Genomic DNA, 14,182 nt, shown 5'->3' on the forward strand with positions numbered 1-14,182 from the left:
ACGAGGGTTGCCGAAGAGGGAAAAACACTGGGCGGGCTTTGAGAGCCGGTAGGCGGGTCCATCGCTCTGTGGGGAGTGGTTATTGTCCCTTATGACGTCATAACGTACACGCTTTCAAACAAGCTCATTTCAGCGCTTACTTCCCTAGAGGTGGAGCAGAGGGGAGAGAGAGCGCCTGAAAGAGTTTCACACTTACGGGTCTCCTACACATGCGGGGGGACCAGTATGACTGTTCCAAAACCATTAAAAAGTGAATTTTACATAATATGGGACCTTTAAGTCTGTTTATAGTTTCCTTCACATTTGGACACGAATGTGAAATACTTTGAAAATAAAATCCCATAACACGTACCATGTTTGGAGGACAAATTCCACTGCACATCACCCCCAAAACCCCATACCAACTGTGAGGTGTGGAAGTGGGAACTTCATGGTGTGGGACTATTTTTCAGCATTCATTACCGGCAAACTTCACAGAACCGAAGCAAAGATTAATGGAAAAATGTACTGAGACATTCTGGATCATAAATCTGCTGCCATCATCTGTATGATGAAGATTAAATGAATCTGGAGATTTCAGGGATCCTCTGAGGAAACTCTCAGGTGGGTTTGTGAAAGAAAATGAGTCGGCCAGAGTGGCCCAGCCATCCAACTGACTTGAATCCAGTTGTGGGAAGAACTAAAGATCAATGTTCATAGGAGGCTGCCACTACTAACAAAGACTTTTCTACATAGAATTAAATGAGTTTTAAATATTCTGTTCAATATTGTGTCATTTTAGGACATAAATTTCATGTCAACAACCGCATTAGAAATATTTTTTTTTAAGAAAAATGTTGATGTGTTTATCTACTTTATACAAACACACTACCTAGGGAAGTGATTGTGTTGGTGCATGAATTATCTTCAACATCTATTAACTCGTAGCAGAAAACACAATCTTTGATTATGTGTGTGTGAAAATAAAAGTTGTCTTTATGTTTGAGCATCAGTGTATAAGCTTTTCTCTTGCGCACATCAATCTGTCTGCACGTACAGTTCATTTGTGTAAAGAAGCAGAAAAAAACCAAAAGGATTATTGGAATTGCAGTAATGCCTGCCTGTGTCACACTCACCCACACTGCCTTCAGCGTGCCATCAATTTGCTGGCTTGTCCTATACAAGCCAGAGTGTGACAGCTAGACCGTTACAGACTGCTCCACTTGTGCTGTGGTAGATTCGTCAATACATACATAAAAACCTGCACAGTCATTCACTAAACTCATAATTCACATTTAGCCTGATTTTGTAGCATTATGCCGATATAACAAACAGCGTAAAATAATATTGATACTGGCTGCATTCAGCTGAGGTGTCCCAATGTAAACCTAAGCTGCAGGCATGCCTAAAGCCACCTCTAATGTCGTGGGGAATTACTAGAAGGATAGCGCAGCTTTAAAAGTAGATGTTGATTCATAGATAATTACTTATTTTTATTTATGTTATTGATAAATGCACAGGCTAGAGAGCATTTAACAATTTATATTGAGTGTTTATTTTGGCCATCATGTTAAACAAGGATGCCACTCCTTCCTGTCAGAGCTGTGATTACAGAAAAAACCAGTCATCCACTTCAATTTTCAAATGTGATTTGTGACCCTTCAGGATGTCGCCTCAGACCAGATAATAATGACAGTTCTGTTAGACTCCACCTTTTATCTAATACATCCAGTCTGCTACAGCAAAGGTAGCAATTACTGTTAAAATGGTAAAAGCTGTTTATCTAGCTTTTCTCATCCTTCTTGGTTTTTCTTTTACATCTAGAGAAAGGTGTCGTCCTGTAGAGCTGAGAGTCATCCAAAAATGGGCTTTCTTTTGTTGTTGATAGAAATTATATCAAATGTTTTTGTGCACATCCATGAACTTTTAAAGCAGCAGTTTAAGATATGACTGTGATGGTAAAATCTGGTTTCTAGTGATTCAAAACTGTATTGTGGAAATTTAAAACAAATTAAAATGTTTAACCCAAAATCTTTTAATAGATATTCATCAAAACCATTTGCAAGGGGTTCAGATAGATACATGAAGTCTGCATGTGTCTGATGTAGAAAAGCAGGCTCAGTCTGGATCCTTCAGGTGAAGAAGTGTCACTTTTTATGGCATGCTGCTGTTTAACAGATGAGCTACATCCATTAGCTTGTTGTAAACAAATCTGAAATTCCAGTTACCAACCTTTGTTGTAAGGAGAGTTTCAAAGAAAGTTTTACATTAGTGAATCAACACAGTGATGCAGTTATATATTACAGCATTTAATAAAATGATATGTTTCCTTTTTTCAAGCCAATGAAGCCCCACTGGGATGTGAGATGTGAGTTCTTGCAGTGATTTGTGGTGAAGAAGGCGACATTCACAAATTTAGTCACACACACACATAATTATTTTTTTTTCTTTTTTTTATTTGTTGTATGGGTAAGGGAAAGGGATTAAAATGTTTTTTTTTTTCTTTTGTGTGTGTGTTTTGTTATATCTTAAATGTGTTAAAATTAAAAAAAGATAATAAATTTAGTTTCACATAAAAGTTACACATATGAGACAAATTCATACGTTCATGCAATGCAAAACCACAAACAGCATTAATATATATTACTAAATATATTTACACAGCTTTATATTAGAATGGTTTCCTTTTAGGGCTGCTCTTAAAAGACCTTTAAAAGTGTAAATAGTGAAGGATGTGTAAACTGAAGCTCAGTACATGCAGAGTGCAAAGAAGAAGAAGAAGAAGAAAGCAGTTTTTCCAAGTTGTGAGTGCAACCTAGAAACATTTGAATGAATTGAGGTTGTAGATCTAGTTTTATATTGGCTGTTACGGTTTGAAATACCACAAATTGAGCATTTTTCTTCCCAAAGTGTGTTATAAGGTGCAATGGTGTGTGTGTTCGCTCACATTTGTTACAAAGCCAAATGCAGCAGTGAAGAGAAATCATTTAATAATTAAGCAGATGATTCATGAAGTCATCCTGGTAATATTTACAATGCAAAATATGGTTGTTTGTTCACTCGCCTGTGGGTGTAAAACGGTGTTGCATTCTCAAGTGGGCACATATTGCATGTGTGTGTAAGCACTGGTAATAACTGGGGAAGTTTCATGGTTTAACTGTGCAGTTTTTGTTTTTATTTATTGCATTCGTTACTCCAGATCATTCTACTTCAGTAGCACTTTTGATACATCAGATTTTCCAGTTTTATTCCAATCTTTATTCAGTTTGATTATATATTATTCAAAGCCTGTGTTATATATATGTTTGTGTGTGTGTGTATATCCTCTGTTGCCAGTCGATGAAATATCGAGAAAGAAAATGATTTGACTATAATGTCAACTAGCAAAAAAAAAAAAAAAAAAAAATTAAACAGCTTCATCTACGACTTAACATGCAAGTTTTCACAGGTTAGTGAATATTTAGATAAGTAATTTCCCAATTTAAATATGCATTTTCAGAAATGGTAAAAACATGATCGTCTCGACCTGAGCACTAAACAGAGGATGTTGTGGGATAGGTCACAGAAAATGGTGCATACTTGGTAAATTTATTCCTTTCTATGCATGTTAAAAACTGTAAATTGTCTTCTGTATCTTGATTTGATGTGTAAAATGTTTTGCTTCTGTTATGTTTAAGGTTTACACCGTATGTGAACTCATCCACCTTTAGACCATTAATGCTGTAGTTTTCTCTTAATCATTTTTTTCAATGGTTCATGGTGCAAACTTGTTCCAAAACAAAAAAAAAAAAACGTCTAAGATGCTTTCTCTCAGCTCAAAGTCGGAAATGCATTTTCCATAAATAGCAGGAGCTTGATCTGCACTGCTTTGTTTGAGTGAAGCTGTTTGTTCTTTTCCTTCCACCTGCTCTCTCAAACCAACATATTTCACCACACAGATTGCTGTTTCGATAGAATTCTTTGCCCTAATCTGTCAGAGAGCTGTGGCGTGACTTGTAGTTAAACTAAGATGCAAAACTCCTCTACAAACTGCATGTCTTCAACTTAGAAATGAAAATGTAAGGCAGGAGTTTATCAGAAGTTGTATTTGTTCATGTTGTTAATTTATTTGCGCTTTTGTTTTTTAAATGATCAAGCAGCTGCCATGCATGAGTTCTTTAGTGACACTACCCGTCCTTTTTCTCTGAAGGTAGAAAGAGCCTGCATCTTTATTTGTTTGCATAATTATAAGAGAGATGAGAGAAGCTGTCAATCATCTATCAGCTTTGGCTTCCAAGTAGCAGTTTGGTCAGAATCACATGCATACGTGCTGTAATACAGTGTGTGTGCATCACAGAACAGATTTTTTTTAGGGCTGCTGTGCATAATATATTCTGTGTACATGTGTGCATGATAATGTGCATTTTGTGTCTTTCAAGGAATGAAGTGTCTGCTTGCTTCCACTCAAGTAGGCCTTTTAATCAGCTGTCCATAAAAATACACCGTCACAAACATAAAAGTTACTCTATGTCTAAAAATAATTACAAAGGGATGTTCAAAATAGCCAAAAGCTCAGATAACCCAAAATGTCCTTTTGAGCTTCTTACATTAGAAACTTTCTGAAATTCTCAAAGGTGCTGGTGCTGAATGTTTCTATTTTTTATAAAGGAAACTGTTTATATAGCTCCCTTTGGGCATGCTCTATAAATGTCAGAAAGTTTATTTGTCTTTAGGAAACAAATGGCTTTATCCTGTACCGCACACAGAGTAAAGGAAGAGCTATAAATTTATTCAGTTAAAAAAAAAAAAAAGATTGTCGCCAGTTTAAGGTTGTTTCATTAAAAATGCTGTGTAAAGTTTGTGATACCTGATGCGACATGAATAAATGTAACTGTGCTTGCTGTAGTACAGCATGTTTTTTGAAGGTCAGCTAATGCACACCAGCACTATACAAACTACACATTATTGGCACTTTATTAGGCAACACAAAGAGATAATTAGCCAATCACATGACAGCAACTTACTGCATTTAGTCGTGTAGCTGAGCGGTAGAATGAGGAAGAAAGGGGATCTACGTGACTTTGTACAGGGCTTGGTTGTTGAAGTATTTCAGAAACTGGGATGTGGTGGAACATGGACCATGGGTGTGCAGCTGATAAATCTGCAGCAACGGTGTGATGCCATCATGTCAGTTTGGAGCAAAACCTCTGAAGAATGTTGAATCTGTGCCACCAAGTATAACTGAAGCAATTCTGAAGGTAAAAGGGCTCCGACCTAGTACTAGCAAAGTGTACCTAAAGTGGTTGGTGAGTGACAGCTGATGGTTATTTAGCAAGTTTCACAGCAAGTTTCACAGGAAAAATGTAAAGACCAAAATAGAGCTTAAAGCAGGGGTGTCAATCCTCGAGGGCCACTAGCTACTTAACAGCTTCACAGTTTTCAACAGTTTAACAGCTGCTTGTAACCCATTCATTTCAGTCAGGGCATGTTGGAGCAGGGAAGCAATGAAAACCTGCAGGATTGCAGCCCTCAAGGACTAGAGTTTGACACCCCTAGCTTAAAGAATGATTACTGGAGTAATGCAGAGTGTAGAGAAAAACAACAGAAAATGAATTATACATGCAAAATACAACCCATGAGTGATGTCTGTTCTCTCAGTCTGATTACATTTGCGGTGTTGTTTGGGTTTACTTGGCAAAAAACAATCCATATTATTTGAAGCTGGCACAAATCACACCTGGGATCAATAGCACTAGTCCCTCTGCATATAAAAGACACTGTATATAAGAAGAACCTGCAGAGGAGATGGATGGGTATGCTACACAGTTATGAATCCAGTTAGGGTGTAAGCTGCCAACACATAAGCAGCATTGGACCCATTTCACTGACACTTTAAAGACTTTCCCTCAACTCTGCCTCTCTGTACCTTCTAACAGGCCTCAGTTCTTTCCCCAGCTGCTGTTGTGCTCACCGTGGAGGCTTTTGTTGGTGGGAAATATGCTAATTTAAACAGGCAATATGCAACTTTTAATCTGATTCTGAAAACGCTGACTCTGGCATTTTTACTGATTCACTGTAGAGATTAGCATTAATAGGAGTTAACTGATGAAAGTTAAAAGGGGAAAAAATTTCTGCTGTTTTGTTTCATTTAAATTTGAGGCCAAATGAAAATCTATATAAAATGATTTTATAGCATCAGAGCATAAAATTGTCATAATTAGTCAGTTTACGAGTTTTTCTTTGTGTGGGTGAATTGTTTCAGCTTTGATTTGTGTATAATTTTATTGCCGCTTTGCTGTGCAACAAATTACACCCTTAGGGATAATAAACATGATCTTGACCTTGATCATTTAGTGCGCTTACACTATCAGGCTGCTTGATACCTAGTTTCTGTACAAATATCAAACAAACGAGCGAGTGCTGCTCAGAAAATTGTGTGATGTGAAAGTAAACAATCTCTAAGTACATGACAGATGAATTATGAGCAAAAGAGTAGATTATTTATTAACATTTTCACATATCACTTAACTAAAAACAGATGTTCTTTGCTCTACATCAAGTCTGGTACCTAAAGGACAAATTAGCAAGGTAGCAGCATGTTCTTTTACGTTATGTAATACATTCAATCCTGTTTTACTTTTAACTTTACAACCACCGCATGAGCACTTGAAGCTCAAATTAGTCCGTGGCTTAGTGCTGTTAGTTACTGAGAACGGAAAAACCTTGTAAGTATGGACACCAACCACAGACGAAAATTTAAACCATCAAGAAAGGGCTGTAAATCTTCATTCTATCTAATAGTCTGCATGGGACAGCTGCAAAATAAAGTCTGATTCTATAAAGGTCTATCAGAAACACAGTTTCTCACCTGATTGGACCACTTCTTGCTCAATTTATGGCCTTAAATCTTAGTTGGATGTTATGTTCCCATTTAAAACAATACATCTATCAAAAGCACTTTACAAAATGCAAATACGAAAAATAGAACAAAACAAAACAAGTATATAAAAGTATCTAACAAATAACAAATACCACCCTGCCCCCCCAAGGATAAAGAATAGAGAAAAGTTTTCACATTTGGATGTCAGCCGACTTAAGACCCTAACATGGTATCTGGAAGGAAAAAAAAATGATGATGTGGAGGACAAGAAACAGTTAAGATGGGGCAAAGAATGAAAGATGAAGAGGATGATGGAAAGATGGATGAGGGAAAGAGGAGAGGATGGATGAAGGAGGGCAGGATGAATGGGTAAGTGAGAAGGAGAAAGGATGGATGAATAGATGAGAGAGGAAAGTTGGAAGGATGAATGGGCGGAGAGAGAGACAATACATAAAACAATGAGAGAAGATGAGGACAAATAAATAGATGAAGGAAAGAAAGGTGGATGGAGAAAAATGGATGATGGATGAGGGAGAGTGTTGGATGAGTGCAAGGGAAGGGAGGGAAAATGAAAGAATGAATGAATGACAAAGGGTGAGGATGGATGAAGGAGGAAAGGACTGAAATCAATTCAGCTTTATTCATATTGCAACAAATAGGCAACATTGAGAGGAAAAAAAAATCCCCTTTCTTTTTGAAAGGAAGGAAAAACCTCTGGCAGAACCCGGATCAGGAAGGGTGGCCATCTGCGTCAAGTGGTTGGGGTGGAAAGGACAAAGATGGATGGATGGACAGGGGAGAAAAAGGTTGATTGAAAAATGAATACTGCTGACTGGGTGAACCAGGTGTAAGAAAGCTCACCACTTGATAGATGTGTGGTCGAGTTGCAACCTTGCTCCCAACTAAGTTAACAGGTTTAATTCATTGTAAGATCATCAAGTTCTAAAATTTATAATTATTTCTAGATTAAATGAAATTGTTAAATCCCAATAAAAACAGATATGCAAGTACTGATCAATAAAAGAAACAAAAGTTAACTACATTTTTTTTTTTTAAAAAATAAAGGGAACACTGGATATCAGTCTGTCCAGTTTGGAAGGAAAAATTTCACATGTTGAACAATTGGAACAAACAACATGTGGAAATGAGAGGCAAGACGACCCTTTTAAGGGAATGGTCCTGTAGGTGGTGGCCACAGACCATTCCCCTGTCTTCATCCTTTGTGGCAGATTTGTGTCACATTTGCATTTTACCTCATCACTAGAGGTAACATGAGCTGGTGTCTGCAACCCACAGAAGTTGCTCAGGTAATTCAGCTCATCCAGGATGGCACAGCAATGCATGCCGTGGCAAAAAGTTAAATGTGTCCTCCAGGGCCCAACATCCACAAGTGGGGCCTGTGCTCACAACCCAGCACCATGCAGCCTGACTGGCATTTACCTGAGATTGACTGATTCGCCATCAGCGCCCTGTGCTCCTCATGGATGAGAGCAGGTTCACACTGAATACATGTGACAGACATGAGAAAGTCTGGAGATGCCGTGGAGAACGTTCTTCTGCCTGCAACATCCTCCATCAGAACCAGTTTGGCAGTGGGACAGTGATGGTCTGGGGAGCCATATCCTCGGAAGGCCACACAGACCTCCATGCAATAGCCGGTGGTACCCAGACTGCCGTTAGGTACCAGGATGAGATCCTCTGACCCAGTGTCAGACCATGTGCTGCTGCAGTGAGACCTGGGTTGAGATACTATGGATGGATGGATGGACAAACGGATGGTGTGTATCTGTGTGTAACACTTACAAATCAACAGAGTAAGAGAGAATAAGATATAGAAGTATATTAATTTAAATGAGGATACATGAAAACAAATACATGTAAGAAAAACAGTGTGCAAACCAAAATAGAATAAAATAGGTACAACAAAATGGAAGTAAATAAAAGCAGTTTATTCTATCCTATAGCCTACTTTCCAACGGCTGTGTGCCAGAGGCGAGTTGTTAAACAGAGTTATGGAATGTGGCGGCAAAGATTTCCTGTATCTGTCCATATGACAGCGAAGTTGTCTCAGTCTTGAAGAGAAGGAGCTTCACTGTCTGACCAGTGTGTGGTGGAGAGGATGGTCAGGGTTATCCATGATGGACACCAGTTTGTTTAGCAACCTCCTCTCCAAGACAGTCTCAAAGATTACACCCAATGTTCTGCCCAGTTTACACCCAATGACGGAGCCAGCCTTTTAAACTACTTTGTTCAGTCTGTTGGTGTTGCTGGCTCTGATGCTGCTTCTCCAGATCACATCACCAAAGAAAAGCACACTGGAGACGACAGACTGGTAAACATGTCCAACATCTTGCTGTAGACATTAAAGGATGCAGGACAACACTTGGCCTCATGCATTTGTAGTGTGTAAGTAGTTCCTGCATGATGAAGACATTGATGCTATGGACTGACCAGCTTGTTAACCAGATCTGAATTCAATCCAGCACCTCTGAGAAATCATGTGTCGTACCATCCACGATCGCCATGTTGCACCACAGACTGTCCAGGACTTTACTGATGCCCTGATCCAGGTCTGGGAGGAGATCCCTCAGGAAAAAAATCCATTGTCTGATCAGGAGCATGCCCAGAGGTTGTAGGGAATGCATACAGGCACATGAAGACCACACACAGGAATTTCAACAGCAGTTGGGTCACTCTGTGATCCCAACTTTCTACTTTTTAAAAAAAAAATGATTCTGATCCAGACCGCTGTGGGTTAATATTTCATTCCTCAAGATCTAAGATGTGTTAAGTGTTCCTTTTTTTTATTTGAGCAGTGTAAAATCACACAATACAATAACACAAATTTCATTTGCCAAATTAAAGGCATCTTAAATTGTGTGGGTTAAAAAAAGAGTAGAATGAATCTGATGATGATGATGCACCATCATAATATTATAGACTTGTGTTTCATGTTATAGCAAAGTTGTTCACTATTGAACCCAAGCACAGTATCTGGGGTTTCCTGTGTTTTTTTTAGCTCCACGGGCATCTCCATGTTGTTGCTCTCTCTGTTTTTTCTGGTTAAATAAAAACGGCACGCAGTTGTGTAGTCGAAGTGAGAAATTGACTCTTCGCTTTCTTTCTACAATTTCCACACTGGTGACCCCGACGTGGACATTTTCCACTAACTCCCCGACTGAACGCGATGTCTCTGAAGCTGCCAGAATTCTGGGAGTCGTCTGCCTCGGCGTGGTTTGCCCAGGCTGAAGCACAGTTCGCCTTGCATGACATTGCAGTGGACACCACCAAGTACTACTATGTTGTAGCAGCACTCAGCAGTTCTACAGCCACGAGATTGGTCAGCGGACAATAAATATGCTGCAATCAAAGCTCACCTGCTCAAGGCTTTTGAACTCTCCGATGCTGAGAGGGCCAGTCGTCTATTCTCTTTGCAAGGTCTGGGTGACAGTAAACCCTCCGAGCTAATGGATAGGATGTTGGATCTCTTGGGGGACCACGCACACAATTTCCTCTTCGTCCAACTCTTCCTGAGACAGCCGACTTCCCCGGTACAAGCCGTTTTGGCTAACACCAGCATCACGGACTGCCGTGCCCTGCCTGAGGAGGCCGAACGTTTTTTTCTGGCAAGCTGACACCACGGACTGGCTCCTCCTGCACTCACCACCTTTGCAGCTGTAGCACCGGAAACGGATTTTTTCGCTGCCGCATCGGTCTCTGGCGACATGGCGCTCAATGGACCAACGATGCCCCCCTGCCACCACTCATAATTGACGTTATTATCATGCACGTTTTGGATCCAAGGCCAAGCGCTGCTTGCTCCCTGCGGCTACACGGGGACGGGAAACGCGTTGCACTGGCAGGCTGCTGTTCATACGTGACGTCATCTCGGGGCACCGTTTTCTGTGCAACACTGGTGCGCAGAGGAGCGTCCTGCCTGCATCAAGACTGAACATTCTAGCTAACGGTACCCCGATACAAACTTTTGGTACCCGTAATGTAGAACTGTGTTTTGGCCAACAACGATTCCACTGGGACTTCATTACTGCCAAGGTGGCACTCCCCATCTTGGGCGCAGACTTTCTGTGTGGCAATGGCCTGCTGGTAGATGTCAAGGACCGTTCACGCCACCACCTTCTCCTCTTTCGACTGTGCCCTGAGTGCTGTAGACTCTTTTGGACTTTTGCTTTCTTTCTACAATTTCCACATATATATACACATATATATGTATATATATATATATATATATATATATATATATATATGTGTGTGTGTGTGTGTGTGGTGAGATGTGGCTCAGATGATGTGTGCCCAATTACAACTGCATGCTCCGATTTCAGTCTATTGACTGCTTCACTGCATTTGGAGGAACTTTGAAGCCTGAGTGATTTAAATCTGGGGTCTAGAGATAGGGTCAGCACACTCAATGACTCCAGATTGGAAGCAATGTCTGTGACTCTGCGCCTAAGGTATTGTTGGATTCTTGGAGGTGTATTGCTGCCTGTGTGTGCACATTTAAAGCTTTGGACTCAAGTGCATGATAAAGCATTTTCATCATGGGGATGACAACTCCACTGATGGAAAGGAGCAAGCACAAGTGCTTCTCCTATGATGGTAAACTTATCAGCAGTCAGTGGAGTTATGTTTGTAGTGAGGCAAGAGATACCCACACTGGTTCCTTCTCTTCATTAAGCCTTGCCAGCATTTGATGTCTGCTGTTCACCTCATTGAGAAATTTCAGGGTTGGCCATCCCATCTGTTGCTGCACTTGAGGAAGCTTCTCTTTGGCTGTGGTGCTTGATCTGAAGCATGTCATTTGCCTAGATTTGTGTCTGATTGGTCTAAGTTTAGGGATTTGATCACATGATTTCTTTACTATTAATTTAAGAGTGTGTGCAATGCAAACTGAATGCCAAGTTTGGAGACTTCTTGTAGATGAAATCATGTTTGGTGCTGCGTCGGTCACAAGACACTTTAACTTATTAGTTATGGCCCAGTCATCCATCATTCTCCTTTTGACCTGTGCCAAAATGTCAGCAGTGTGACTTTGTGGAAATGTTGCATTCCCAACACAGATGTACACAACTGCATATTCCCATTAATGTCGTGACAGGTAAGAGCCAAGAAAGCCTCCATGTCCACGTCAGCTCTTGTATTGCCACAGCTTGCTGTACATCCATTTTCACTCGTTCTCATTCCCCCTATTTTTTGCCCAACTTTTCTTTGACAGTTTGAAGAGTAAAAAAAGTTGAACCAAAAGCAAATCAATATATTTTAATTAAATATTAAATTAACTAAATATAGAAACTACTTCTATAGACCTTTTCTATATGTAGCCTCAAGAAAATATGGCAGTGGGCTCTGGACATTCACAGAAGAATATAGAAAAGAAAACAATTAATTACAATCAATCCAAAGCCCATCAACTGGCAGAGATGTTGAACATATGACTTTTTATACACTGACATGTCACAGCAGTTCTTTTCAAAACATACAGACACTGGAAGTTACAGATACCTCGGTTCTTGCTCTTTTTTTTTTATAGAGGAACACAGCAGTCTCCACTCTGCACCACATGCAGACTCTCTGTGTAATCCATTTCACAACACATCATCTCATTAAAATGCAGACAGAAATATCTTAAATGTAACTGCTAGTTTACATTCCAACAAGAGCTATGTATATTTACCTTTTCCTAGAGATCAGTCTCTATTTCACCATAAAACGGGTTCTTAATTAGCACTCAACATATATCTCTAGCCACGTTGGACATCATACATGAAGTAGGCTCAAAGTGCCCCTGGCAAAGAGTGGGCAAAAAGATATTTACAGGACATATATTACAATATTTACAACTTACCACCTGGCTACATATACAAGCCTTTCTGGTTGGCAAAACATAATGTCTCAAGGACCTGAAGCTGTTCCCTGAACCCCTCACTCTCCACAATACTCAGGGATTGGCAGTCCTTGATAATAAAATTCACAACTACCTGGTTCAACACCTGCTTTCAGGAAGCTTGATGGTAAAAATAAAAATAATAACAAATAATATGCATTGAACTGTTAATAAAATGACCATGAGGGAGTTTTAAAAAGTCTGTATACCGGTGTTTATTCTAGATGTTTTTGTGACCTCCTCCGTAATGCCTGAGCATTGAGGAGATGCTTTTATTTATGTACGATAGTTCAGTCAAGCAAATGCAACATTTAACCTGCAGACAAGAAAATGAATAATTAACACTAAAAATCACTTTGAAATTGATTCAAATTCTGATAGACCAAGTGGTAGGTGAGAATAACAGGATGAAACAAGGAAATAAAAACAAATACCTTATTTGCCCCATATCACACTGGCTTGAAATGGAGAATTGTGTTGAAAAAGATCTGTGATTCTTATGGTAGAGACGCATCCTGTTGACAGACGTGCTTCCTTTTAAGAGCTGTTTTGCACCCCATTGACAGGAAAAACAGCAGCTGTATTGGTAATGTGACATTTTATTTTAAAGCAATACGTGCACTGACCTGGGGTTTCGCTCTGTGAGCTCCACACATGCGTAGATGCATCAGACCTATAGCTTACGCCTTAGTGTCCTGTATTAAGTTGGTCAGGAAGACGTCGGGATTGAATCTAATCTGTCTGCACTAATGGGCGGCTTCCAGGTTAAACACTACGTCCACAGCAGCAAAATTTATTTTCCTTTTTTTCCATCTACTCTTATTGCTCCTAAAGTGCAATGTTTATTTGATGATTTAGTAACCATATTGCTCTGATCTATTTCCAGGGTTGGCTCCCTTCACTTTACCCAGCAGTGGTGAAGCAGACACAGGACTCTGCTGTAACTAGCAGAGCTGTGTGGTGATTATTGCCAAAGCTGGTAGCAAAACATTCACCACTAAACAGGAGGTTTCTCACGGAGACTTTCTCTGCTCTGACAATCCCCCTCTCCTCCCTTGCATTGTGCTTTTCTCCTCCTCTCCATCTCTTGAAGGACCCATGCTGTTATTTTACAGTTCTGTAAACACCACCATGTCTCTGCACATTGACACATAACTCTTGCCATCCTTTTTTATGTTTTTTTAAATTAATGTAATCTGGCAAGCCAGATATTGTTGGTGGCGGGCCAGATTTAGCCTGCAGGCCACTTGTTGCTGACCACTGCCCTAGGGCTAATTAACGTACCTCAACTACTTGCACCTTTATTTAGGTATATAATTATTTCAGTTCAGTTCAAACTAAGTCTTGAAAAGTAAGTCTTGAGTTTGGATTTGAAAACTTTAACACTGCTGCTCTCAGGTGTTTGAGAAACTTTTTCACAGACATGGCACCTAACTGGGGTATGC

Source organism: Melanotaenia boesemani, chromosome 17 (genome assembly GCF_017639745.1).
Source record: "Melanotaenia boesemani isolate fMelBoe1 chromosome 17, fMelBoe1.pri, whole genome shotgun sequence".
NCBI lineage: Eukaryota > Metazoa > Chordata > Actinopteri > Atheriniformes > Melanotaeniidae > Melanotaenia > Melanotaenia boesemani.